Source organism: Oncorhynchus tshawytscha, linkage group LG17 (assembly GCF_018296145.1).
Source record: "Oncorhynchus tshawytscha isolate Ot180627B linkage group LG17, Otsh_v2.0, whole genome shotgun sequence".
Taxonomy (NCBI): domain Eukaryota; kingdom Metazoa; phylum Chordata; class Actinopteri; order Salmoniformes; family Salmonidae; genus Oncorhynchus; species Oncorhynchus tshawytscha.
The window spans coordinates 15,134,605-15,159,686 of NC_056445.1; positions in this window are offsets into that span (position 1 = coordinate 15,134,605).

Sequence of the window (25,082 nt, forward strand, 5' to 3'; positions counted from 1 at the left end):
AATCAATCACTCACTCAGTCAGCCCAGCCAATCAGTCAAACAAACTAAAAATACCCACCGGTGTAATCCCAACTCATCAATGGGTTTAACTCAGCAATAAAGAAGGGATATTAAAATCAATTCACCAATAAATCAGTCATTCGGTTAATACAGCAACTAGATACAAACAATGGAAGTGCAAGGGGTGAGGACATGAGGGAGATCAACTGGAATTAACTACTGCAGCTCACTGTCGTTCTCTTTTTCTCACTTACGGAAAAAACACATTTCCAGATGTTTTGCACGTGTGAAATGTTTTGGAACACTTTATGCTTTACATATTTCACATGAAGATCATATTTCACATGAAGATCATATTTCACATGAAGATCATATTTCACATGAAGATCATATTTCACAAAGTTTTACATGTGGATTCAGGTTTTTACATGATGCCCTGCAAACAAAAATGTATCATTAGGATGTCCCCGGAATTCAACAGCAGAGTCATTTTTTAAGTGTTAAACTAATAATGACTGGGAAGACTATGAAGTACAAAAGCAGTGGTGTAAAGTACGTAAGTAAAAATACTTTTTTGGGGGTATCTGTACATGACTATTTATATTTTTGACAACTTTGACTTCACTACATTCCTAAAGAAAATAATGTACTTTTTACTCCATACATTTTCCCTGACACCAATAAGTAGTTACATTTGGAATGCTTAGTAGGACTGGAGTATTTTCAAATTCATACACTTATCAAGAGAACATCCCTGGTCATCCCTGCTGCCTCTGATCTGGCGAACTCACTAAACACAAATGCTTAATTTGTAATGATGTTGTGAGTGTTGGAATTTGCCCCTGGCTATCCATAAATAAAAAATAGAAGATGGTACCGTGTGGTTTACTTAAAATAAGGAATTTGAAATGATTATATTTTTACATTTTGGGTACTTTTCCACTGTTCACAAAGTTGGCTGTCAGCAATATTACAATTTAAACTTTTAATCTGTTTGTCTGCATTTTTCAAGACATATGCGCTGGACGATTCCCTTCTCGTCACTCATCGTGAAAAAAACTAAAAATGTGGAAATCAATCAATCCGCCATCATTAACACAATAGAGAAATTAAATGATTTCTTATTTCAATATTGAAATAGCATTGGCAACAGAGAAACTAATTGGTACAATTTACGGCAAAGAATAATACAGGCACTAATGATAGGGTTGTCAGCATGCAGGTCTGGGCAGATGAGATGTAGTCATTGCTTGTGTGCACCTGTAAGTTGTTGTTCGTATGTATAAGTTTGTATCTGGAGTGGAAAAAAATATTAAAGTTTTCAACTTACATATTTGACACACTTTGACATATAGAGGGCTATACCACTAGAGGGCTATACTCAGCCTTGTCTCGGGATGGTAAGATGGTGGTTGAAGATATCCCTCTAGTGGGTGGGGTTATATCTTTCCTGTTTGGCCCTGTCCGGGGGTGTCCCCGGATGGGGCTACAGTGTCTCCTGACCCCTCCTGTCTCAGCCTCCAGTAATTATGCTGCAGTAGTTTGTGTCGGGGGGCTAGGGACAGTTTGTTATATCTGGAGTACTTCTCCTGTCCTATTCGGTGTCCTGTGTGAATTTAATTGCTCTCTCTAATTCTCTCTTTCTTTCTCTCTCTCGGAGGACCTGAGCCCTAGGACCATGCCTCAGGACTACCTGACATGATGACTCCTTGCTGTCCCCAGTCCACCTGGCCGTGCTGCTGCTCCAGTTTCAACTGTTCTGCCTGTGATTATTATTATTTGACCATGCTGGTCATTTATGAACATTTGAACATCTTTGGCCATGTTCTGTTATAATCTCCACCCGGCACAGCCAGAAGAGGACTGGCCACCCCACATAGCCTGGTTCCTCTCTAGGTTTCTTCCTAGGTTTTGGCCTTTTTATGGAGTTTTTCATAGCCACCGTGCTTCTACACCTGCATTTCTTGCTGTTTGGGGTTTTAGGCTGGGTTTCTGTACAGCACTTTGAGATATCAGCTGATGTACGAAGGGCTATATAAATACATTTGATTTTGATTTGATTTGACACATGATTATGTTGTTTATGAACACTGAGTGTACAAAACATTAGGAACACCTGCTCTTTCCATTACATAAACTGACCAGGTAAATCTAGGTGAAAGCTATGATCCCATATTGATGTCACCTAAATCCACTTCAATCAGTGTAGAGGAGACAGGTTAAAGAAGGATTTTTAAGCCTTGACAATAACTGCAATGCTGCTGGGTTTTTCACTCTCAACAGTTTCCTGTGTGTATCAAGAATGGTCCATCACTCAAACGACATCCTGCAAGACACAACTGTGGGAAGCATTGGAGTCAACATGAGTCAGCATACCTGTGGAATGCTTTTGACACCTTGTAGAGTCCTTCCCCCAATGCATTGAGGCTGTTCTGAGGGCGAACGGGAGTGCAACTCAATATTAGAAAGGTATTACTAATGTTTTGTACACTCAGAGCATATTGATACAGTAATTGCCCTCACCTGGGATTTGAACTCAACCTCTTGGTTCATGACACTCCAATCTTCCTGCTACGCCACCACGTCTGTGTAATTGAGTGTTTTCATGTGTATTCATACATTTGTACTTCAAAGTAAATCTCAGCTTTGTCAAAAATACACTCAAAAAAAACTTACATTCATCGTCGTGATTCAGGAGTAATAATAAAACAGAATAATATGCCCCACCAACATTAAACTATCCAGAAAACCTGAAAAATTGCTGAAAAATTTAAATAGAATAAATGATGAGAGAATAGTCAGATTAACTTTTAACTAAAATAGCAGTGCAGATGGCACACTTTCGCTAAGTGCAGAGATGTATTATAGGTAATGAATGTGTAGGGGACATGAGCAGAGGTGTGGACTCGAGTCACATGACTTGGACTCGAGACTTGATGACTTGCAACTCGACTTTGACTTTAAATCCAATGACTCGTGACTTGACTTGGACTTGCGTCACGCCCTGACCATGGAGAGCCCTTGGTTCTCTATGGTGTAGTAGGTCAGGGCGTGACTAGGGGATATTCTAGGTTATATATTTCTATTTTGGTGCTCTTAGTATGGTTCCCGATTAGAGGCAGCTGATGTTCGTTGTCTCTAATTGGGGATCATACTTAAGGGTTCCCTGCTCCAACATGCTTTGTGGGATATTGTTTTGGAGACGCATGTAGCATGTAGCACCTGCATGTAGCACCTCAGTACTGCACGGTTGTTGTTTGTTTCTTGGTTTGTTTTAAGTTTCACTTAATAAAGATGTGGAACTCCAATCACGCTGCGCCTTGGTCCGTCTCTCCACACGGTCGTGACAACTTGTGCCTTATGACTCCACCTGACTTGATACCCTCCCGAAGCCCAAACATAAAAAATGATGCTATTCAAAAAAGTGTGCAGCCCATCAACTCTTCATTTAACGGATTATAGTTTGAATCGGACAGCAGCCAATCAAATTGTGCCCACTGAGAAAAAGTTGTGCGAGGCAGTGCAGAGGAACTTCAGCGGGTGAATTCAGATGGAGCACTTGGAAAGATGATATCTAGAATTATTATTTGTGGATATAAAGACAACGCTGTATCAACAAAAAATGTATTGCAATTTGCAAAACATGCGGGATGAAAATTACAGACATAGGCGCAACAATTTCCAACTTTGCTCGACATTTGAAACTGCACAAAGAACGGTAAGCCGTGGCTAATATAGCCGACAGCTATATATTTTATTACTTTACTGGTGTATTATGCAGTTGGTAGCCTAAATCCTGCCTGATGTTAATGCTGTTTCTAAAACCATTGACATACGTTAGCCTACTGTAACCACAAAGAGTTTGTGTGTGTTAAGGTTGGGCGATTGTGTACAAGCCTACATCCCCCGATTGCGCCTCATAGCCATCCTCGATAGTCGATCACTATTGGGGGGATGTGTCTTTCTCATGGCTACCCATGTATTTCCATGGAAATATAACATTTTTTTAGAAATAAATATATAGATCTTTTTTAAAAGCGTTCATGATTTGCATAAATGTTTTAAACTATTACTCTTGTTAAAAATATGAAATGGTATTTTAATAATGTGAAGAGCACATTATGACTTGTTTAGGACTCGAAACTCCAAGTTCAGGACTTGAGACTTGACTTGATACTTGACGGTCTTGACTTGAAACTTGACTCAGACTTGCCTGTCTTGACTTGGGACTTGACTGGGGACTTAACTGCTAAGACTTGAGACTTACTTGTGACTTGTAAAACACCCCACCGAAGATCACGTTTTCACATGTGTAGTTTCATGTTATCACATGTTGTCACATTAACGTGACATTTTTTTCCGTAACAGCTCTCTCTCTCTGGTAAACGTACAGTTGAAGTCGGATGTGTACATACACCTTAGCCATATACATTTAAACTCAGTTTTTCACAATTCCTGACATTTAATTCTAGTAAGAAATCCCTGACTTAAGTCAGTTAGGATCACCACTTTATTTTAAGAATGGGAAATGTCAGAATAATAGTAGAGAATTTATTTCAGCTTTTATTTCTTTCATCAGATTTCCAGTGGGGCAGAAGTTAACATACACTCAGTATTTGGTAGCATTGCCTTTAAATTGTTTAACTTGGGAGAAAATCTTTGGGTAGCCTTCCACAAGCTTCCCAAAATCAGTTGGGTGAATTTTGGCCCATTCCTCCTGACAGAGCTGGTGTAACTGAGTCAGGTTTGTAGGCCTCCTTGCTCGCACACACTTTTTCAGTTCTGCCCACAAATGTCATTTGGATTGAGGTCAGGGCTTTGTGATGGCCACTCCAATACCTTGACTTTGTTGTCCTTAAGCCATTTTGCTGCAATTTTGGAATTATGCTTTGGGTCATTGTCCATTTGGAAGACCCATTTGCGACCAAGCTTTAACTTCCTGACTGATGTCTTGAGATGTTTCTTCAATATATCCACATAATTTTCCACCCTCGTGATACCATCTATTTCTTGAATTGCACCAGCCCCTCCTGCAGTAAATCACCCCCACAACATAATGCTGCCATCTCCGTGCTTCACGGTTGGGATGGTGTTCTTTGGTTTGCAAGCATCCCCCTTTTTCCTCCAAACATAGCAATGGTCATTTATGACCAAACAGTTCTATTTTTGTTTCATCAGACCAGAGGACATTTATCAGAAAAGTACGATCTTTGTCCCCATGTGCAGTTACAAACCAGAGTCTGCAAACCAGAGCGGTTTTGGAGCTGTGGCTTCTTCCTTGCTGAGCGGTCTTTCAGGTTATGTCGATTGTAAGACTTGTTTTACTGTGGATGTAGATACTTTTGTACCGGTTTCCTCCAGCATCTTCACAAGGTCCTTTGATGGTTTCTGGGATTGATTTGCACTTTTCACACCAAAGTATGTTCATATGTAGGAGACAGAACGCGTCTCCTTCCTGAGCGGAATAATGCCTGCGTTACGCCACTCCCATGATACTCCCAATAACGCCACTCCCATGGTGTTTATACTTGCGTACTATTGTTTGTACAAATGAATGTGGTACCTTCAGTCATTTGGAAATTGCTCCCAAGGATGAACCAGACTTGTGGAGCTCTTGTGAACCAGACTTGTGAACCAGACTTGTGGAGCTCTACAGGTCTTGGCTGATTTATTTTGATTATCCCATGATGTCAAGCAAAGAGGCACTGAGTTTGAAGGTAGGCCTTGAAATACATTTACAGGTACACTTCCAATTGACTAAAATTATGTCAATTAGCCTATCAGAAGCTTCTAAAGCCATGACATCATTTTCTGGAATTTTCCAAGCCATTTAAAGGCACAGTCAACTTAGTGTATGTAAACTTCTGACCCACTGGAATTGTGATACAGTGAATGATAAGTGTAATAATTGGTCTGTAAACAATTGTTGGAAATATTACTTGTGTCGTGCGCAAAGTAGATGTCCTAACCGACGTGCCAAAACTATAGTTTGTTAACAAGACATTTGTGGAGTGGTTGGAAAACGAGTTTTAATGACTCCAACCTAAGTATATGTAAACTTCTGACTTCAACTGTATGTTTACATTGCCAAAGCAAGTGAAATACATAAACAAACAGTAAACATTACACTCACAAAAGTTTCTAAGGAATAGAGACATTTCAAATGTCATAGTTATGGCTATGTACAGTGTTATAACAATGTGAAAATAGTACACAGTAAAAAAGGGAAAATATATAAACATAAAAATGTGTTATATTTACAGTGGTGTTTGTTCTTCACTGGTTGCCTTTTCTTGTGGCAACAGGTCCCCCACATTTTTTGTTGTGATGTCACGCTGGTATTTGACCTAATAGATTAGGGATTTGTTTTTGAATTATTTGTGGTTCCATGTAATCTGAGGGAAATATGTTTCTCTAATATGGCCATACATTTGGCAGGAGATTAGGAAGTGCAGCTTAGATTTCAACTCACTTTGTGGGCAGTGTGCACATAGCCTGTCTTCTCTTCAGAGCCAGGTCTGCCTTCGGCGGCCTGTCGCAATAGCAAGGCTATGCTCACTGGGTGTCACGCCCTGACCTTAGAGATCCTTTTTATGTCTCTATTTTGGTTTGGTCAGGGCGTGAGTTGGGGTGGGCATTTTTCTATTTCTATGTTTTGACCGGGTTTGGTTCTCAATCAGGGACAGCTGTCTATCGTTGTCTCTGTTTCGGAACCTTACTTAGGTACCCTTTTTCCCACCTGTGTTTGTGGGAAGTTAACTTTGTTTGATGACACAGCCTGAAGCGTCAGTTTGTGTTTGTATTGTTTATTGTTTTGTCGGCGTCATTTCAAATAAAAGAGAAAATGTACGTTCCCCACGCTGCACCTTGGTCCAGTTCCTTCAACAGCCGTGACACTGGGTCTGTACATAGTAAAAAAAAATCTTAATTTTGGATCAGTCTGTTTAGGGCCAAATAGCATTCCAGTTTGCTCAGTTTGTTGGTAAATGCTTTCCAATATGTCAAGTAATTATCTTTTTGTTTTCTCTTTCCTTGATTTTGATAATTAGCGTGTCTCTTCCTAATTCTGCTCTGCATGCATTATTTGGTGTTTTATTTTTATTTATTTATTTTTATTTTACCTTTATTTAACCAGGTAGGCAAGTTGAGAACAAGTTCTCATTTACAATTGCGACCTGGCCAAGATAAAGCAAAGCAGTTCAACAGATACAACGACACAGAGTTACACATGGAGTAAAACAAACATACAGTCAATAATACAGTATAAACAAGTCTATATACAATGTGAGCAAATGAGGTGAGAAGGGAGGTAAAGGCAAAAAAGGCCATGGTGGCAAAGTAAATACAATATAGCAAGTAAAACACTGGAATGGTAGTTTTGCAATGGAAGAATGTGCAAAGTAGAAATAAAAATAATGGGGTGCAAAGGAGCAAAATAAATAAATTTAAATTAAATACAGTTGGGAAAGAGGTAGTTGTTTGGGCTAAATTATAGGTGGGCTATGTACAGGTGCAGTAATCTGTGAGCTGCTCTGACAGTTGGTGCTTAAAGCTAGTGAGGGAGATAAGTGTTTCCAGTTTCAGAGATTTTTGTAGTTCGTTCCAGTCATTGGCAGCAGAGAACTGGAAGGAGAGGCGGCCAAAGAAAGAATTGGTTTTGGGGGTGACTAGAGAGATATACCTGCTGGAGCGTGTGCTACAGGTGGGAGATGCTATGGTGACCAGCGAGCTGAGATAAGGGGGACTTTACCTAGCAGGGTCTTGTAGATGACATGGAGCCAGTGGGTTTGGCGACGAGTATGAAGCGAGGGCCAGCCAACGAGAGCGTACAGGTCGCAATGGTGGGTAGTATATGGGGCTTTGGTGATAAAACGGATTGCACTGTGATAGACTGCATCCAATTTGTTGAGTAGGGTATTGGAGGCTATTTTGTAAATGACATCGCCAAAGTCGAGGACTGGTAGGATGGTCAGTTTTACAAGGGTATGTTTGGCAGCATGAGTGAAGGATGCTTTGTTGCGAAATAGGAAGCCAATTCTAGATTTAACTTTGGATTGGAGATGTTTGATATGGGTCTGGAAGGAGAGTTTACAGTCTAACCAGACACCTAAGTATTTGTAGTTGTCCACGTATTCTAAGTCAGAGCCGTCCAGAGTAGTGATGTTGGACAGGCTGGTAGGTGCAGGTAGCGATCGGTTGAAGAGCATGCATTTAGTTTTACTTGTATTTAAGAGCAATTGGAGGCCACGGAAGGAGAGTTGTATGGCATTGAAGCTTGCCTGGAGGGTTGTTAACACAGTGTCCAAAGAAGGGCCGGAAGTATACAGAATGGTGTCGTCTGCGTAGAGGTGGATCAGGGACTCACCAGCAGCAAGAGCGACCTCATTGATGTATACAGAGAAGAGAGTCGGTCCAAGAATTGAACCCTGTGGCACCCCCATAGAGACTGCCAGAGGTCCGGACAGCAGACCCTCCGATTTGACACACTGAACTCTATCAGAGAAGTAGTTGGTGAACCAGGCGAGGCAATTATTTGAGAAACCAAGGCTGTCGAGTCTGCCGATGAGGATGTGGTGATTGACAGAGTCGAAAGCCTTGGCCAGATCAATGAATACGGCTGCACAGTAATGTTTCTTATCGATGGCGGTTAAGATATCGTTTAGGACCTTGAGCGTGGCTGAGGTGCACCCATGACCAGCTCTGAAACCAGATTGCATAGCAGAGAAGGTATGGTGAGATTCGAAATGGTCGGTAATCTGTTTGTTGACTTTGCTTTCGAAGACCTTAGAAAGGCACGGTAGGATAGATATAGGTCTGTAGCAGTTTGGGTCAAGAGTGTCCCGCCCCTTTGAAGAGGGGGATGACCGCAGCTGCTTTCCAATCTTTGGGAATCTCAGACGACACGAAAGAGAGGTTGAACAGGCTAGTAATAGGGGTGGCAACAATTTCGGCAGATAATTTTAGAAAGAAAGGGTCCAGATTGTCTAGCCGGGCTGATTTGTAGGGGTCCAGATTTTGCAGCTCTTTCAGAACATCAGCTGAATGGATTTGGTAGAAGGAGAAATGGGGAAGGCTTGGGCGAGTTGCTGTTGGGGGTGCAGTGCTGTTGTCCGGGGTAGGAGTAGCCAGGTGGAAAGCAGGGCCAGCCGTAGAAAAATGCTTATTGAAATTCTCAATTATGGTGGATTTATCATTGGTGACAGTGTTTCCTATCTTCAGTGCAGTGGGCAGCTGGGAGGAGGTGTTCTTATTCTCCATGGACTTTACAGTGTCCCAGAACTTGTTTGAGTTAGTGTTGCAGGAAGCAAATTTCTGCTTGAAAAAGCTAGCCTTGGCTTTTCTAACTGCCTGTGTATAATGGTTTCTAGCTTCCCTGAACAGCTGCATATCACGGGGGCTGTTCGATGCTAATGCAGAACGCCATAGGATGTTTTTGTGTTGGTTAAGGGCAGTCAGGTCTGGGGAGAACCAAGGGCTATATCTGTTCCTGGTTCTAAATTTCTTGAATGGGGCATGTTTATTTAAGATGGTTAGGAAGGCATTTAAAAAAATATCCAGGCATCCTCTACTGACGGGATGAGATCAATATCCTTCCAGGATACCCCGGCCAGGTCGATTAGAAAGGCCTGCTCGCAGAAGTGTTTCAGGGAGCGTTTTACAGTGATGAGTGGAGGTCGTTTGACCGCTGACCCATTACGGATGCAGGCAATGAGGCAGTGATCGCTGAGATCTTGGTTGAAGACAGCAGAGGTGTATTTAGAGGGGAAGTTGGTTAGGATGATATCTATGAGGGTGCCCGTGTTTAAGGCTTTGGGGAGGTACCTGGTAGGTTCATTGATAATTTGTGTGAGATTGAGGGCATCAAGTTTAGATTGTAGGATGGCTGGGGTGTTAAGCATGTTCCAGTTTAGGTCACCTAGCAGCACGAACTCTGAAGATAGATGGGGGGCAATCAGTTCACATATGGTGTCCAGAGCACAGCTGGGGGCAGAGGGTGGTCTATAGCAGGTGGCAACGGTGAGAGACTTGTTTTTAGAGAGGTGGATTTTTAAAAGTAGAAGTTCAAATTGTTTGGGTACAGACCTGGATAGTAGGACAGAACTCTGCAGGCTATCTTTGCAGTAGATTGCAACACCGCCCCCTTTGGCAGTTCTATCTTGTCTGAAAATGTTGTAGTTTGGAATTAAAATTTCTGAATTTTTGGTGGTCTTCCTAAGCCAGGATTCAGACACAGCTAGAACATCCGGGTTGGCTGAGTATGCTAAAGCAGTGAATAGAACAAACTTAGGGAGGAGGCTTCTAATGTTAACATGCATGAAACCAAGGCTATTACGGTCACAGAAGTCATCAAAAGAGAGCGCCTGGGGAATAGGAGTGGAGCTAGGCACTGCAGGGCCTGGATTCACCTCTACATCGCCAGAGGAACATAGGAGGAGTAGAATAAGGGTACGGCTAAAAGCTATGAGAATTGGTCGTCTAGAACGTCTGGAACATAGAGTAAAAGGAGGTTTCTGGGGGCGATAAAATAGCATCAAGGTATAATGTACAGACAAATGTATGGTAGGATGTGAATACAGTGGAGGTAAACCTAGGTATTGAGTGATGAAGAGAGAGATATTGTCTCTAGAAACATCATTGAAACCAGGAGATGTCATTGCATGTGTGGGTGGTGGAACTAATAGGTTGGATAAGGTATAGTGAGCAGGACTAGAGGCTCTACAGTGAAATAAGCCAATAAACACTAACCAGAACAGCAATGGACAAGACATATTGACATTAAGGAGAGGCATGCTTAGTCGAGTGATCAAAAGGGTCCAGTGAGTGGAGAGGTTGGTTGGTGATTTAGACAGCTAGCCAGGCCATCGGTAGCAAGCTAGCATAGGATGGAGGTCTGTTGTTAGCCACCTCTTGCGTTCCGTCAGTAGATTAGTGGGGTTCCGTGTGGTAGAGGGGATTAATCCAAATCACACAACAACAACAAAAATAAAAACAATAGATATAGTTATAGAGGCCCAAGAAGAAAACATAATAATAATAAAAATAAATAAATTGTCCGATTGTCTATTCAGATAGCAGCCGGTAAGACAGCTAACGGTTAGCAGGCCGCAGATGGGCGTTCAGGTAACGTCGCGACGGAGGAGCCAGCCGGATCTCCTTCGGGTAGATAACGTCGGCAGTCCAGTTGTGAAGGCCCGGTGGGGCTCCGCGTAGGCAGTAAAACGGGTCCGGATAGGTGACTGCAGCCCAGGAGTGATTGATGGAACTCAGGAGTGATTGACGGAGCTGGCTAGCTCCGGAATAATTGATGTTTGCTCCGGAATCGACGAAGGCCGATAGTCACACGGATAGCAGCTAGCTAGCTGTGAGATCCGGGTATGAATGTCCAGAGAGCAGTCGAAATCCAGGGACATGGAGAGAAAAATTGGTCCGGTATGTTCCGTTCCGAGCCGCGCTGCGCCGTACAGAACTGGCGATAGATTTTCGAGCTAAAGGATAGCTGATGACCACAAACCGTGGTTAGCTGAATACTAACGATTTGCCAGTAAAGGAGCTAACTAGCTTCTGAACTAGCTTCTGAACTAGCTTCTGAATTAGCTTCTAGGAACTAGCTTCTGGCTAGTTTCAGGCTAGCTTCTTGGAGTTTCTGGCTAGCTTCTTGGAGGATTACAGATTTGAGGTAAATAATACTTTTTTATAAATATAAATTGGTGAGGCGGGTTGCAGGAGAGTGTTTTGAAGATGAGTTGATGGAAAATAAAAATAAAATGTATATGAAAAAAAGTTGTAAAATATATATATATACAGGACACGACAAGACGAGGACAAAAGACGTCTGAACTGCTATGCCACCTTGGATCCAGCCTAAAGAGTCTCCCATCAATATTTTAATTTCAGTCAGTGGCACTAACATATCTAGATGAAGCATGGATTGTAGACTATTCCATGCCTCTGGTGCACAAGAAGAGAAGGCAGTCTTTCCTAATACTTTGAATGTCCTGGGGACTTTAAGTATCAACCAGACCAGGAATGGTAAGCTGGTGGTGAAGGAGACCAGACTACAGAGGTAAAGAGGGAGTTTACCCAAATGGGCTTTGATGATGAACACATACAAATGTATCTTTCTGCACATATAAAGTGAGGTCCAACCTACCATTTGGTACACGGTGCAATGGTGGGTGAGTGACTTGGCATTTGTAATAAAGCACAAGGACGCATGATAAACAGAGTCCAGTCTCTGGCTGCATGCATATACAACAAGTCACCATTATCAATAATCACCATACAGAGAGAAAAGTGGCCTGAACATGCTTCTTTCTAGCCATAAGCGGGAAGCAAGTTATTTCGAAAATTAAAACCCAATTTAAGCTTTGTCACAAGATTATCCGCATGAACTTTGAAAGACAACTTGTCATCCAACCAAATACCTAGGTATTTGTAGGACTACACATTTTCAATGGAGACGCCACCCTATGTAACAATGCTAACCTTCTCCGGCAGAGGTCTAGCTCTGGTAAAGGTCATGAATTTAGTTTTTTGTACATTCAAGACCAGTTTGAGACCATAAAGGCAGGCCTGCAGTGACTGAAAAGCAGTCTGGAGCTCTTCAACAGCCTGAACCAGAGAAGGAGCACATGAATATATGACTATCATCTGCATATAGATGTAACTTTGCTGGTTGCATCACCTTTCCCAAATCATTAATAAAACGTGAGAACAATACTGGAGCTAAAATGGAACCCTGGAGCACACCTATATTAATCTCAAGAAAGCTAGACTTGTGATTGTCAGTATATACATATTGTGTTCTGTCAGAAAGATAATTCCTCTACCAATTTCCTGTCCCTTCACTGAGGCCAATGTTTCTGAATCTACCTAGCAACAATTCATGGTCAACTGAATCAAGGGCTTTTGATAAATCCACAAACAGAGCAGCACAATGTTGCTTTTTATTAAGTACATTAATAATTTAATTTGCCACTGCCATAGCTGCAGTTGTGGTGCTGTGCCCCGATCTAAAGCCAGACTGAACCCCGCTCAGTTTGTTATTTTCAATTAAGAAGTTTTTTAACTGTGAGTTCACTAGGGATTCATAGACTTTGGCCAGGATAGGGAGTTTGGAGATAGGACGATAGTTGTTAGCATCTGAGGGATCTCCACCCTTTAGCAGTGGGAGGACATAAGCTGATTTCCAAATGCTGGGTATTGAATTGTCCAAGAGACTCAAGTTGAAAAGGTGAACCACAGGTTCAGTAATAATACCAGCTGCTATCTTTAAGAGGTAGGGGTCCAGGTTCTCTGGACCTGCAGTCTTTTTAGTGTATATTGCCTTTAGTGCTTTATAGACATCAGTATAAGAAACAGGCTCAAAGTTAAAATAGTTCTCATGAGGACCTATATCATAGTTGACTGCAACTGAGCTTACATTAGAGGCCTGTGCCACACAATTATTAAAAACTGAACCAGCAGATAAGAAGTACTTGTTAAAAAAAACTACAATATCTGCTTTATCTTTCAGTTCATTAGAATCCATCATTAAATGGTCAGGAAGACCAGAGGATACATTAGAACCTGACACTGATTTGATTAGCTTCCAGAACTTGGTAGGGTCTGACTTGGACTTCCTGATTAATCCTGTGCATTTGTTTCTTAGCGCTCTGAAGGAGGCCCTGTCAACAGGATAATTTGTATGTCTAACTTGAGCCCAAGATATATCTCTTTCTAATTAACTCTGCCAAGTTATCTGAAAACCATTGTCCCTTCCCCTGATTCTAAATTTCTTCACAGGCGCATGCTTATCACAAGTGGACACAAATGTCATATAAAAATTGTCCCAGGTAAAGTCAACATCGGGAATCAGACTTACTCTGTCAATGTTATGGTACAGCTCATGTGAGAACGCTTGCTCATCAAACTGTCTAAAATGTCTTTTAAAAATATAATGGGGTTTGGCTTGGGTCATTTTTGTATTTCTAACACATGCAATTGCACAGTGATCACTGACACCATTACAGAATATCCCAGTTGATGTGCATTTGTGAGGGGTATTCGTTAGCATAATGTCCAATAGAATTGATTTGTTAGGTGCTCTGGGATTCGATCTTGTAGGCACATTAATTAATTGCGCGAGATTCAGAGAGTCACACAGTACCTTAAAAGAGTCCGATACGGATGTAAGCATGTCCCAGTTCAAATCTCATAAAATAACAAAATCAGAGTAATTTAACTTGTGCAGAACATCAGAAAGAGAGTTTAGTGTGTGTCCCGAAGCCGAGGGCGGTCAGTAGCAGTTGACTACAGTGATGTGGGAGTCCTTATATACTGTAATGAAACAGCAGGGAGCAGGTCTCGAACCCTCGACCTTCGAGCCCGAGGTCCAGCGCGCTATCGACTGTGCCGTAAAAGCATGCGGAAGGGTCGATTTCCGCACTTGCAAACCCAGGGTCGTTACAATACATTCACTTTAACCGCAAACAATTCAAAATGTTTGGCTTTGGTAATCGAGAGAATTTCAGAGGTGTTAAACTCAGATTTTCCTTTACTCATCAGAGCCGTTCTAAAAACCGTGTACCCATCAATATAAATCAAGTTATTTAACACATTTCTTTAACCAAGTTTCTGAAAAAAAACATTACGTCTGCATTTTGTCGTTTTGGTCCATATCATGTCTATTTCTGGAAATAGACTTCTGACATTAACATACAGGCCAAAGCCTGCTCTGTTTTTAAAATCATAGGGAGTCAGTAGAGATTGCATGGCATCTACCGACCCAGGGTTTGGTCGTACGTTACCGGAGATCAACAATAAAAGCATAACAATATATCTCAGTTGCCAAATGCGTGAGGACTTGGCGGAGCCAGCACCATTGTCAATAAAATGAACGGAGTCTTTCGACATAGAAAAAAGTAATTAAATAGTTAGACATTTTGGAAGTATGCCATCAAGTGTAGGCCAACTTGCGTTTGAGAGTGGTACAAATGTAATTGCAGAGAGAGACCAAGTTCCTGGTGGTATTGACATGGTCTCATCGGAGTGTTTGCAAATTGTAGGGCATAAAGCAAAGATAATTCACTCACCCATTGATCATTCAGCTTATTTAATCCAGGATGGCATTGAGTAAAGAGCAGGCACAGTAACAGATACATAAAATGGGTTTTGGAGGTAATTCAGCACAGGTGTGCAACGACCAGTAGATGTTGTGTTGAATGTAGATTTTCCCATACCCATCAGGTTTTCCAATCCGATAACCGCTTCTCCGCTCCTAGCCTTCAGTGCGCCCCTGCTCTCTGCGTAGTGCGCCTGCACGCAGACAGACGCTCCTGACTGGGCTAGTTCCAACTCCAGAAAGGTGTAGAAAAAAACAAAGGTACTTTGTAGAAGTACGTTTTGTAAAATAGAGACTGAGATCTAAAAGGAATAGTTGTTATATACAGCATCCACCTTCACATCAATATTGATATGCTTCTGTCCACAGGATCAGGAACATTCAAACTCTGATCCCAAGGATCACACATACACATGGACAGACTGATTGGCTACCATCTTGGATTTGAAGGGCTACTTTTGATGGCGTAGAAGGCCCTTCTTGCCTTATCTCTCAGGTCAGTTACCTGTGGTGCTGATGTTTAGGCAGAGGTAGGTATAATTATTTGTGTGCTCTAGGGCAACGGTGTCTAGATTGAATTTATATTTGTGGTCCTGCACCTTTTTTGGAACACCATTATTTTTCGTCTTACTGAGATTTAATGTCAAGGCTCAGGTCTGACAGAATGTGTGCAGAAGATCTAGGTGCTGCTGTAGGCCCTCTTTGGTTGGGGACAGAAGCACCAGAACATCAGCAAAGAGTAAACATTTGACTTCAGATTCTCTCTCTCTCTCTCTCTGCCTCCCTCAATCCCACTCTCATAAAACTGTCCATAACAGAGTGATATCATGAAGCCACAAAACGATATGCTGCATGTTTTGAATAAAAGGCTGTGGGGGAAATTAAGTTGTGTGGCAGGAGAGAATGGAAGATGTGGAATGGCGGACAATATTCATTTCTCTGTTTGTCTGAGAGGTGGGAATGCTGAGTTTTCTCTGTGGCTCTCTGGAGAGATGGAGTTGAGAGATAAAGAGAGGGAGTGAGGGAGAAAGAAAGAGGGGGAGAGGGAGAGAGAGAGAGGGGGAGACAATGAGAGAGACAGAGAAAGAAGAGATCGAGAGAGGGGGAGAGAGAGACAGACAGAGGGGCGGGCATTTACATTGATGTGGGAGGAAAAGGTGAAAATCTTCTAGAAGAGACCAGATGTTGATGTTCAGACAGTATACCTACTACAGCCATTGGCTAAAGAGGAAGAGGACCATCAACACGACATCATCTTAGTATCACAGGTACAACACTATTAGCAAGTGTACAGTTTATCTCTCATTAGACTCACATGTTAATTTCCACTGTCACACACATGTAGGTAGGAATACACACACACACACACACACACACACACACACACACACACAGTGTACCTGTTTCTACATTTCCCCGCACACTCATTCAATACTTGCACCATCCATACAAAATTAAATACATTTTTCGGACTTCTTCACTCTCTCCTTCACTGAAATCTCAAATCACTCTTGAGTATGACTAGAGTCAACAACCGAATTGATCCCTCAACATATTGATAATGTCATGATGCTAGCCCTTTCAGTGAATTGGCTAGCAGGGATGTGAACAACCCCCTCTCCTATTGGGAGGGGGGGGGGGATTCACAACTTAACCCCCACGTCATAAATTCCGTAAAGAGACTGGAAAGAGTTTCATAGTAGAACAAAGGAACTTCTACTACATCACAGAATTTGAGAACTGAACAATATCCATATTTTGGAGAATGTGTAAACGGTTGGTGGAGAAGCCAGCTACGACCCGGTCCATTTTGTTTCATGTTTGTGACCTCATGAAAGACAATACAGCCACATTACCCTAACTATGTTTATACAGGGGCCTCCGTTATGAGGTTTGCATCTAATTATTGTATAAAATGAATGAGTAAAGATGAAACTATTTGTGAAATGATGTACTGTGATGTTAAACCTTTAATGTGAGAGAATTGTATTCCCTTTCACGTTTAAATAAGTAATTGGCCCGCCCCAATGAGCACAGACATGATCTGGCGTCATGGAACCGCCTTTTCTACTGTTACGAATAAAACCCCTCCTGAGGAAATCCTCTTCAGACCACGCATACCTCGGTGTAAGCTGAGATGGCACAGGTTTGAGAACCAAAACTAGAAAACCATACCACGTAGAGCATTGGCTACATGGCTGGAAATTGTTAAACTCTGAAAATATCAATCCCTACAGAATAAGAGCAAATCTTACATGCTAATTACTCGTCTGCAGCTACAAATTGTGTAAACCAGGGAAAAGGGAACCTGACAACCGCCGAAACACCTATCTATGAGAACATTTCTGAATGGTATTCTGAGGTATCCATTCTAACCACGAAAGACTTCAGCGAAGTCGGACTCAACAACTAAACAACTCATCTTCAGGGAAACAGAAAGAGAGAGAGAGCGACTCGGATGAACTCTCCAGCAGAGGGACCGGATTCCAACAGAGAAGACCACAACGACACATGGGCGTAAACATATATTGATTGCAATTATTCCCCAATGAGTGAGCGTTCATGTGCAAAGGATTAGCATTTCAATTAATATAATTATCAACTGTGTGTAGTGATCCCTTTTGTCTTTCCCGATTCTTTCTCAGTCCACACCCACTTCCCTTTGTCCACCAAGCCGTCATATCGGATTCCCACTAGGGAATATTCCCTATCCTTGTTAGTAACCAATATCTACTGTTTGCTTGTTTATGCATTTCTGTGATTATTTAGTTAGTTAGTAAATAAATGACTAAGCCAATTGGTGTATGGATGATTCATAGATTAGGCTGGGTTCGTGCAGATAACCAACAATTAAAATATCTGAAGTTATATTCGGAAAATTATAACTTTGTAATCTGAAGATTTTCCATGGTGCCCCGACATCCTAGTTAATTACATTTACATGATTAGTTTAATCACATAATAATAATTACAGAGAATTGATTTGATAACAGAATTCACTTTAATGATGCCAAAGACACGACAATAACAAGTGGTCCTTTCAGAGGTTTTTATCGTTGCCATTCCACTCCACTCTCAGTAGAACCTTTGAAGTGTGCTGCCAGAGCATCTCACTGCACCACAGTGTGACCTTCAAATAGAACACAGGATGAAAGAACTGACTGCTCTGAATGCCTGCTCTTCTCCGGGACTCTGTCTGTGGCTTTTGATTTAGTAAAGTCACCTTGTTCTATCCAAAAATGCTTTTTTGTATTTGACAGCTTTTTTTATATCTCAACCAGCTACGCCAGTGCTGGATGTCTTTTTGAAGCATGTTAGACATAAAGAGAATCAATCATGGATCCATCCTAGCAATACCAATGATCTGCACGGGAAAGGAAAAACTCACTCTAACATCCCATTCCAGAGCTGATATTGACTTTGCTGACTTTATCATCTAACACTCATGTATTCAGTGCATGTTCCATCTCACAGAGACAGAGTGGAATCAGAACACCCATTTGTTCATTAACCAATCCAGAGTGTTGGGACGTGACTTCTACTACCCATAATGCCTGGGATGTCTCTAATGCAGTATAGAGGGTCGATCCCCTCTTTTAAACATCTTAATTTGACTCGTTTGTTTCCTTGGGTTAATAGAGATTATTCCCCTTCATGAGATAAAGAAAAGATCCCTCTCTCTTACTCTCTTGCTGACATTCCCTCATACAATAGGAGTGGTATTTATTTTTTCAATTTAAAGTTTTATTAAGTTTTCTTGTTTTTCAATCAACCAACAAAACACATTCCACATTCACAGATGTGACAGGCTTAAAAAAAATAAAAAATAAAAAGTTAAAAATACAATTAAAATAAAAGATTAAGAAAAATAATACGGATAATAAGTTTTAATTTTTTTGGTGTAAATATATATATATATTTATCATATACACATCATATACATCATATACACATATACACATACATACACATACACATACATACACATATCCATACATAGACACACATAGACACACATACACATACGTACATATACATACATACATACATTCACACCCATACACACACATATCCTACATACCTACACGTACTCACAAATTTAAAAAAATAAACACAAAAAAAAACATATAGAAAACTTGCAGCAGCATTATCAAGGTTCTTATTAGCTATTTCTAGCCTTCGCTGAGACAATGAGCCAATAATTCGTTTTTAGGTTTTACAGCACCTTACACAGCATGTATCTGCACATTTCCCTAATCACCCCGTTCACTCTGTCCAGTTTGAAATATAGTTGAATAGTGGAGACCAGAGTCTATCAAACTTGGGCTGTCTCTTGCGGAGGTCATAAGAGAGCTTTTCAAGTGGGAGAAAGTCAACGATCTGGTCAATCCACATTTTAAATGTAGGAAGGGTATTAGAGGCCCACAATAGAATAATACATTTCTTAGCAAAGTATGTAATAGTTATAAGCAAATTTTCTCTGTCAGGATCAAGAACAAAGTCCTGCTGGGCATTAAGAAGATAGATACACGGGGTCATATCAAACTGTACATCTAGTATTTTCTGTGCAGCAGTATGTATAGATTGCCAGAATCTGAATCTAGATTGCCACAATCTCTCTACAGCTCCAAAATACATGCATATAGGTTCCACTTTCAGCGGTACATCTTTTACAGTTAGGAGACATATCTGTTTTCATTCTATGGAGTCTCAAAGGAGTGTAATAACATTTGTACAAAAATGTGTAATTAGATTCTTTCATTTTTACATTAGTAGAGGTGCCGTATACCCTGTTGCAAACCTCCGTCCATAACTCATCACTGATAATCAGACCAAGGTCCTTTTCCCAAATTAGGAGTAAAGGAGGAGCCTCCTTTCTCAGAAAGGAGTCTATAGATGATGTTTTGCCTTTAATGGATTGTGCTGTGACAAGAAGGGTTTCAACTTCATTCAACTGAGTTCTACACCTCCTCTTGGAAGTAAATTACATGTCTAATTTGAAGATATATATTTTTTTAAAGGGATCTTGGCACATTGAATTCACTGCAGAGCTCTTGAAAGGATTTCAGTGTAGTGGTTTTCTGGTGAAATAGGTCTGAAAAGGTCCTGATTCCTAGAGTATGCCAAAGATTAAAGTTGGCATCCCTCAGGGCTTTTGGCAAGTCTGGGTTGCCTACTATAGGCAAGTAAGAACATATTTGGGAGGAAATGCCCAGGTATTTCTTACAGTCCCTCCACGCTAGTAGGGTGCTGTAAATCACAAAGGTTTTGGCTATGTTGCCCACTCCACTAAAGTTATGAATGAATATAATTGAGCTTAAGGGCAATGAACCACAGGATTGGGCTTCTATCTGAATCTACGTTGACTCTTGTCTGTTTGTGATCCATGTTAGCATGTTGCGGATTTGGACAGACCAGTAGTACAATTGAAGGGAGGGAAGGGCAAGACCACCCTTAGATTCAGGTTTCGATAGAGTGGAAAACATGATCCTAGGTTTTTTATTGCCCCATATAAATTTGGTGATGCTTTGGTTAGTTGCTTTGAAAAAGGAAACTGGGAGATAGTATGGGAGCATCTGAAATAAGTAGTTCGGTCTAGGGACAACGTTCATACGGATGACATTAATTCTTCCTACTAAGCTAATTGGGAGGGAGATCCAGGTTTGGAGATCGTTCTTGATTCGATCCAGGAGTGGAAGATAATTTTCCTTAAAAAGGCTATTCAGATCTGGTGTTATGAAGATCCTGAGGTATTGAAACCCCTGTGTTTTCCATTGGAAAGGACAAAGTGTCTTCATAGAGCTGGTGAGTGTAATATTGAGAGGGCAGACAGTGGATTTGTTCAAATTGATCTTATAACTTGAAAACTTGCCATACTGAGCAATTGTGTCTAAAATGAGAGGGATGGACTTCTCAGGGTTGGATATGTAGAGCAAGACATCATCCGCATAAAGCGAAATCTTGTGCTGCAGGCCGCCTGCAGAAACACCCATAATACTTGGATTGCTCCTTATCAGCTCTGCCAGAGGCTCCGCCCCCAACAAGTAGAGCAGGGGGACAAGCCCCCTTGTCTTGTGAGCAGAGGGGGGAGTTCAGTGCATTAGTAGTCATCATGGCATTTGGATGAGAGTATTGTAATGCCCGGGTGTCGTGGGTGTGGAGTCAAATGCAGGAAACAGAATTTCAATGCTGTGCCAGCTTAACACACCACAGGGTGGAATCTGTCAGAGTTCAGTGCATTAGTAGTCATCATGGCATTTGGATGAGAGTATAGTGATTTGATCCATTTTATAAAATGTGGGCCCACATTGAACTTTTCTAAGACTGAAAACAGAAAGCTCCACTCCATCCTGTCAAACGCCTTCTCAGCATCCAGTGAAGCCAGCAGGACAGGGGTCTTCTGTGCGTTTACTTGATCAATAATATCAAAAAGACGGTGAATGTTATCAGAAGAGTATCTGTCTCTAATAAATCCAGTTTGGTCCGCTTTTCTTATTTTGGGAAGAAGAGTGTTTAGTCTTTTGGCGAGCAATTTGGTAATTATTTTATAGTCGAAATCCAACAAGCTTATGGGCCGGAAGGACGAGCAGGATACGGGGTCCTTGTCCTTTTTGAGCAACACTGTAATGCGAGCTGTGTGCATTGAGTCTGGGAGAACTCAGTTTTTGCAAAAATCCTCCAGCATTGGCATGAAGATAGGGCTGAGCTGGGGCCAAAAAGCTTTGTAGAACTCTCTGGGGAATCCATCTGGGCCTGGGGACTTATTAGGTGGCATGGAGGTAATTGCCTCCAGCATCTCCTCGGGAGTGAAGGGGGAGTTGAGATCTTCTTGGTCGGTCTCTGATAGTTTTGGTAGCGAGATTCCCTCTAGGAAAGAGTGGAGTTCTGCCTCTCTCAGAGTTCTTTTCTCTCAGAGGTATATAGTTTGCAGTAAAAATCATGGAAATTTAAATTGAAGGAAGTGGTATTTTGAAGCATATGAGGAAGTAAATTGTTGCATACAGTACCTGAAATTACGTTCCAAAAAGAAAACAGTTTGACCGTGGAACAGCCTCAAATAATCAATCCATTTCAATTGTCTTTTAACCATACTTTAAACATTTTCAAATAAATCTTTCCCAACCAAAATCTTTTACACCAAGCAATGAACCATATAGAATATCTATGCTCAACTGTTTCACGTCTCAAAGTAACACATGTATGTCTCTGACTATGGAATCAATGGACCATTGTTTTATGGAAGGATCTTCTGAACATATCCAATTAACCCTTTGAACAAGAAATAACTTCAGACTGGATCAACCCCCTTGAAGTTTCATAATTAACAAGACCAATATATGACCTCGCAGATTAAAATAACTGCTTGTCTGGGAACGACAGAAAAACAGGACAATTGAAGAAGATGAAGAGGTAAAATAAGTTGATTGGCAGTATCGATGTCGGCATCAACGCTGAGGATCAACAAGGACTTTTCTATGGAACTAGAGGTGATTAAACATGTAGTGATTTGTAACAAATACCAATTTAATGTGATTCCCATTCAGAGGGCTGGGCTGCTGAGGCCTGCTCAGGATAAAGATTGGCACAGAGCATTCCTTGCCTTTGGGGAATGGCTAGGTATTAGCACAAGATGAATGTGCTTAAATGACAACTGTTGCAGGAAAGACGTTGAGGCAGGCTGTCAAAACGATACAGGAAGTCCTTTGATGTTTTTCTGTGTGTGTGTGTGTGTGTGTGTGTGTGTGCATACGTGCATGCATGTGAACTTACACACGCCTCATGCGTGTGTGTATGTGTGTGAGCTTGTGTGCATGTGAGTGTGTGCATCCGCGCTTCGAAATCTTCCTGTGTGCGTACACACTATCCCAGCGTCAGAACATAATTTATCTCTGAGACTAATGACTAGTGATTACACTTGTGGGGAAAACGGCTGCCTTTAAATCCGTAGACTTCCATAACAGCGGCATCAGCACCGCCGTTCCTCTTTGCGGGTTATTTTACATGGCTGTCGCTGCATTAACTCCGCATCACATAACACGGTAGAAATGTGTCTGCCGGGCCGCATCTCAAATGGCACCCTATTCCCGTAGGGCAATATATAATGTAATCTATAGGGAATAGGGTGCCATTTCAGACACACCCCTACTGTTGATACTTCCAGCACCTGTACGGCATCTTAATGGCTTTCTGCGGTAATGAACTAAAGCATGGTGAAAGCACATGAATGGGACAGAGATGCAGGGGAGGAATCTTCGTGGCTTGCATATTTGTTTTTCATACATTTCTAATTCTTCTAGCCGCACTCATCATGCATATTTAGTGCTTCAATTGAAGCAATAGGAATTGTATAATTTCAATGATTGCTTTTCCATCTGTGATGGTTGGTTTGTCGTGTATGTGTGCCTGGCATCCTACACAGTGTGTGTCTGTGTATTTGTGTGTGTGTGTCTCCCTGTTAGCCGTAGCTTAGCGTTAGTGTGGCTAATACCTGGACATGGGTTTAGGGAAGCGCTGAAGCCAAATATTCAGCATTGTTACAGGTGTGTAACACACTCACAAAGGTGTCACCTCAGACAGTGTGCACAGGCAGAAAGCTAAATGTCAACATATTCAGCATTCAAGCAAGGACGCTAGGCTAATTGAGTTTTATGGGTCAAATATTGTCATGTTTGTTTTTTTGCAGTTGGCTGAGCAACAGGATGTGGAGTCTCACCCAAAATAGTCAGCATCTGATTGAAAAAGAGGAGGGAAAAAGTTCATTTCCAGTTTCTTTGTGAATGCAGTGTGTCGGTAATAACGTTTCAGTCACTTAGCAGACGCTCTTATCCAGAGTGGTTTACAGGGGAAATTAGGGTTAAGTGCCTTGCTCGAAGTTACTTCACTTCCAAACTGGACCTGCGTTCTCGTCCTAATGTCTTAGCAATTACTAAGTTGCTTTGGAAATGGCACTAGAACTTTCTATCTATAACATGATTTCTGTCGATATATCTGTCGCCTTATCAAATATGGGATTTGTGTTTACCTGAACTCAAAATGGAGTATATATCATCTCCCACATCACCAACAGCAGTCTTACAGGACCTGACCATATCATCTCCACCCTACCTGACACCATAGACCCACTCCAATTTGCTTACCGGCCCAATAGGTCCACAGACGACACAATCGCAATCACACTGTACACTGCCCTAACCCATCTGGACAAGAGGAATATCTCTTGTAAGAATGCTGTTCATCGACTACAGCTCAGCATTTAACACCATAGTACCCTCCAAACTCGTCACCCTGGGTCTCGACCCCGCCCTGTTTAACTGGGTCCTGGACTTCCTGACCGACCGCCCCCAGGTGGTGAGGGTAGGGAACAACATCTCTACCCCGCTGATCCTCAACACTGGGGCCCCACAAGGGTGCGTTCTCAGCCCTCTCCTGTACTCCCTGTTCACCCATGACTGCGTGGCCATGTACGCCTCCTACTCAATTATCAAGTTTGCAGATGACACTATAGTGGTAGGCTTGATTACCAACAATGACGAGACGGCCTACAGGCAGGAGGGGAGGGCCCTCGGAGTGTCGTGTCAGGAAAATGACCTCACGCTCAATGTCAACAAAACAAAGGAGATGATCGTGGACTTCAGGAAACAGCAGAGGGAGCAGCTCCCTATCCACATCGACGGGACAGCAGTGAAGAAGGTGGAAAGTTTTAAGTTCCTCAGCATACACATCACGGACAAACTGAAATGGTCAGCACCTCTTCAACCTCAGGAGGCTGAAGAAATTTGGCTTGTCACCAAAAACACTCACAGGCTTTTACAGATACAGATTTGAGAGCATCCTGTCTGGCTGGATCACCGCCTGGTACGGCAACTGCTCCACCCACGACCGTACAACTCTCCAGAGGGTGGTACGGTCTGCACAACACATCACCGGGGGCAAACTACCTGCCCTCCAGGACACCTACACCACCCGATGTCACAGGAAG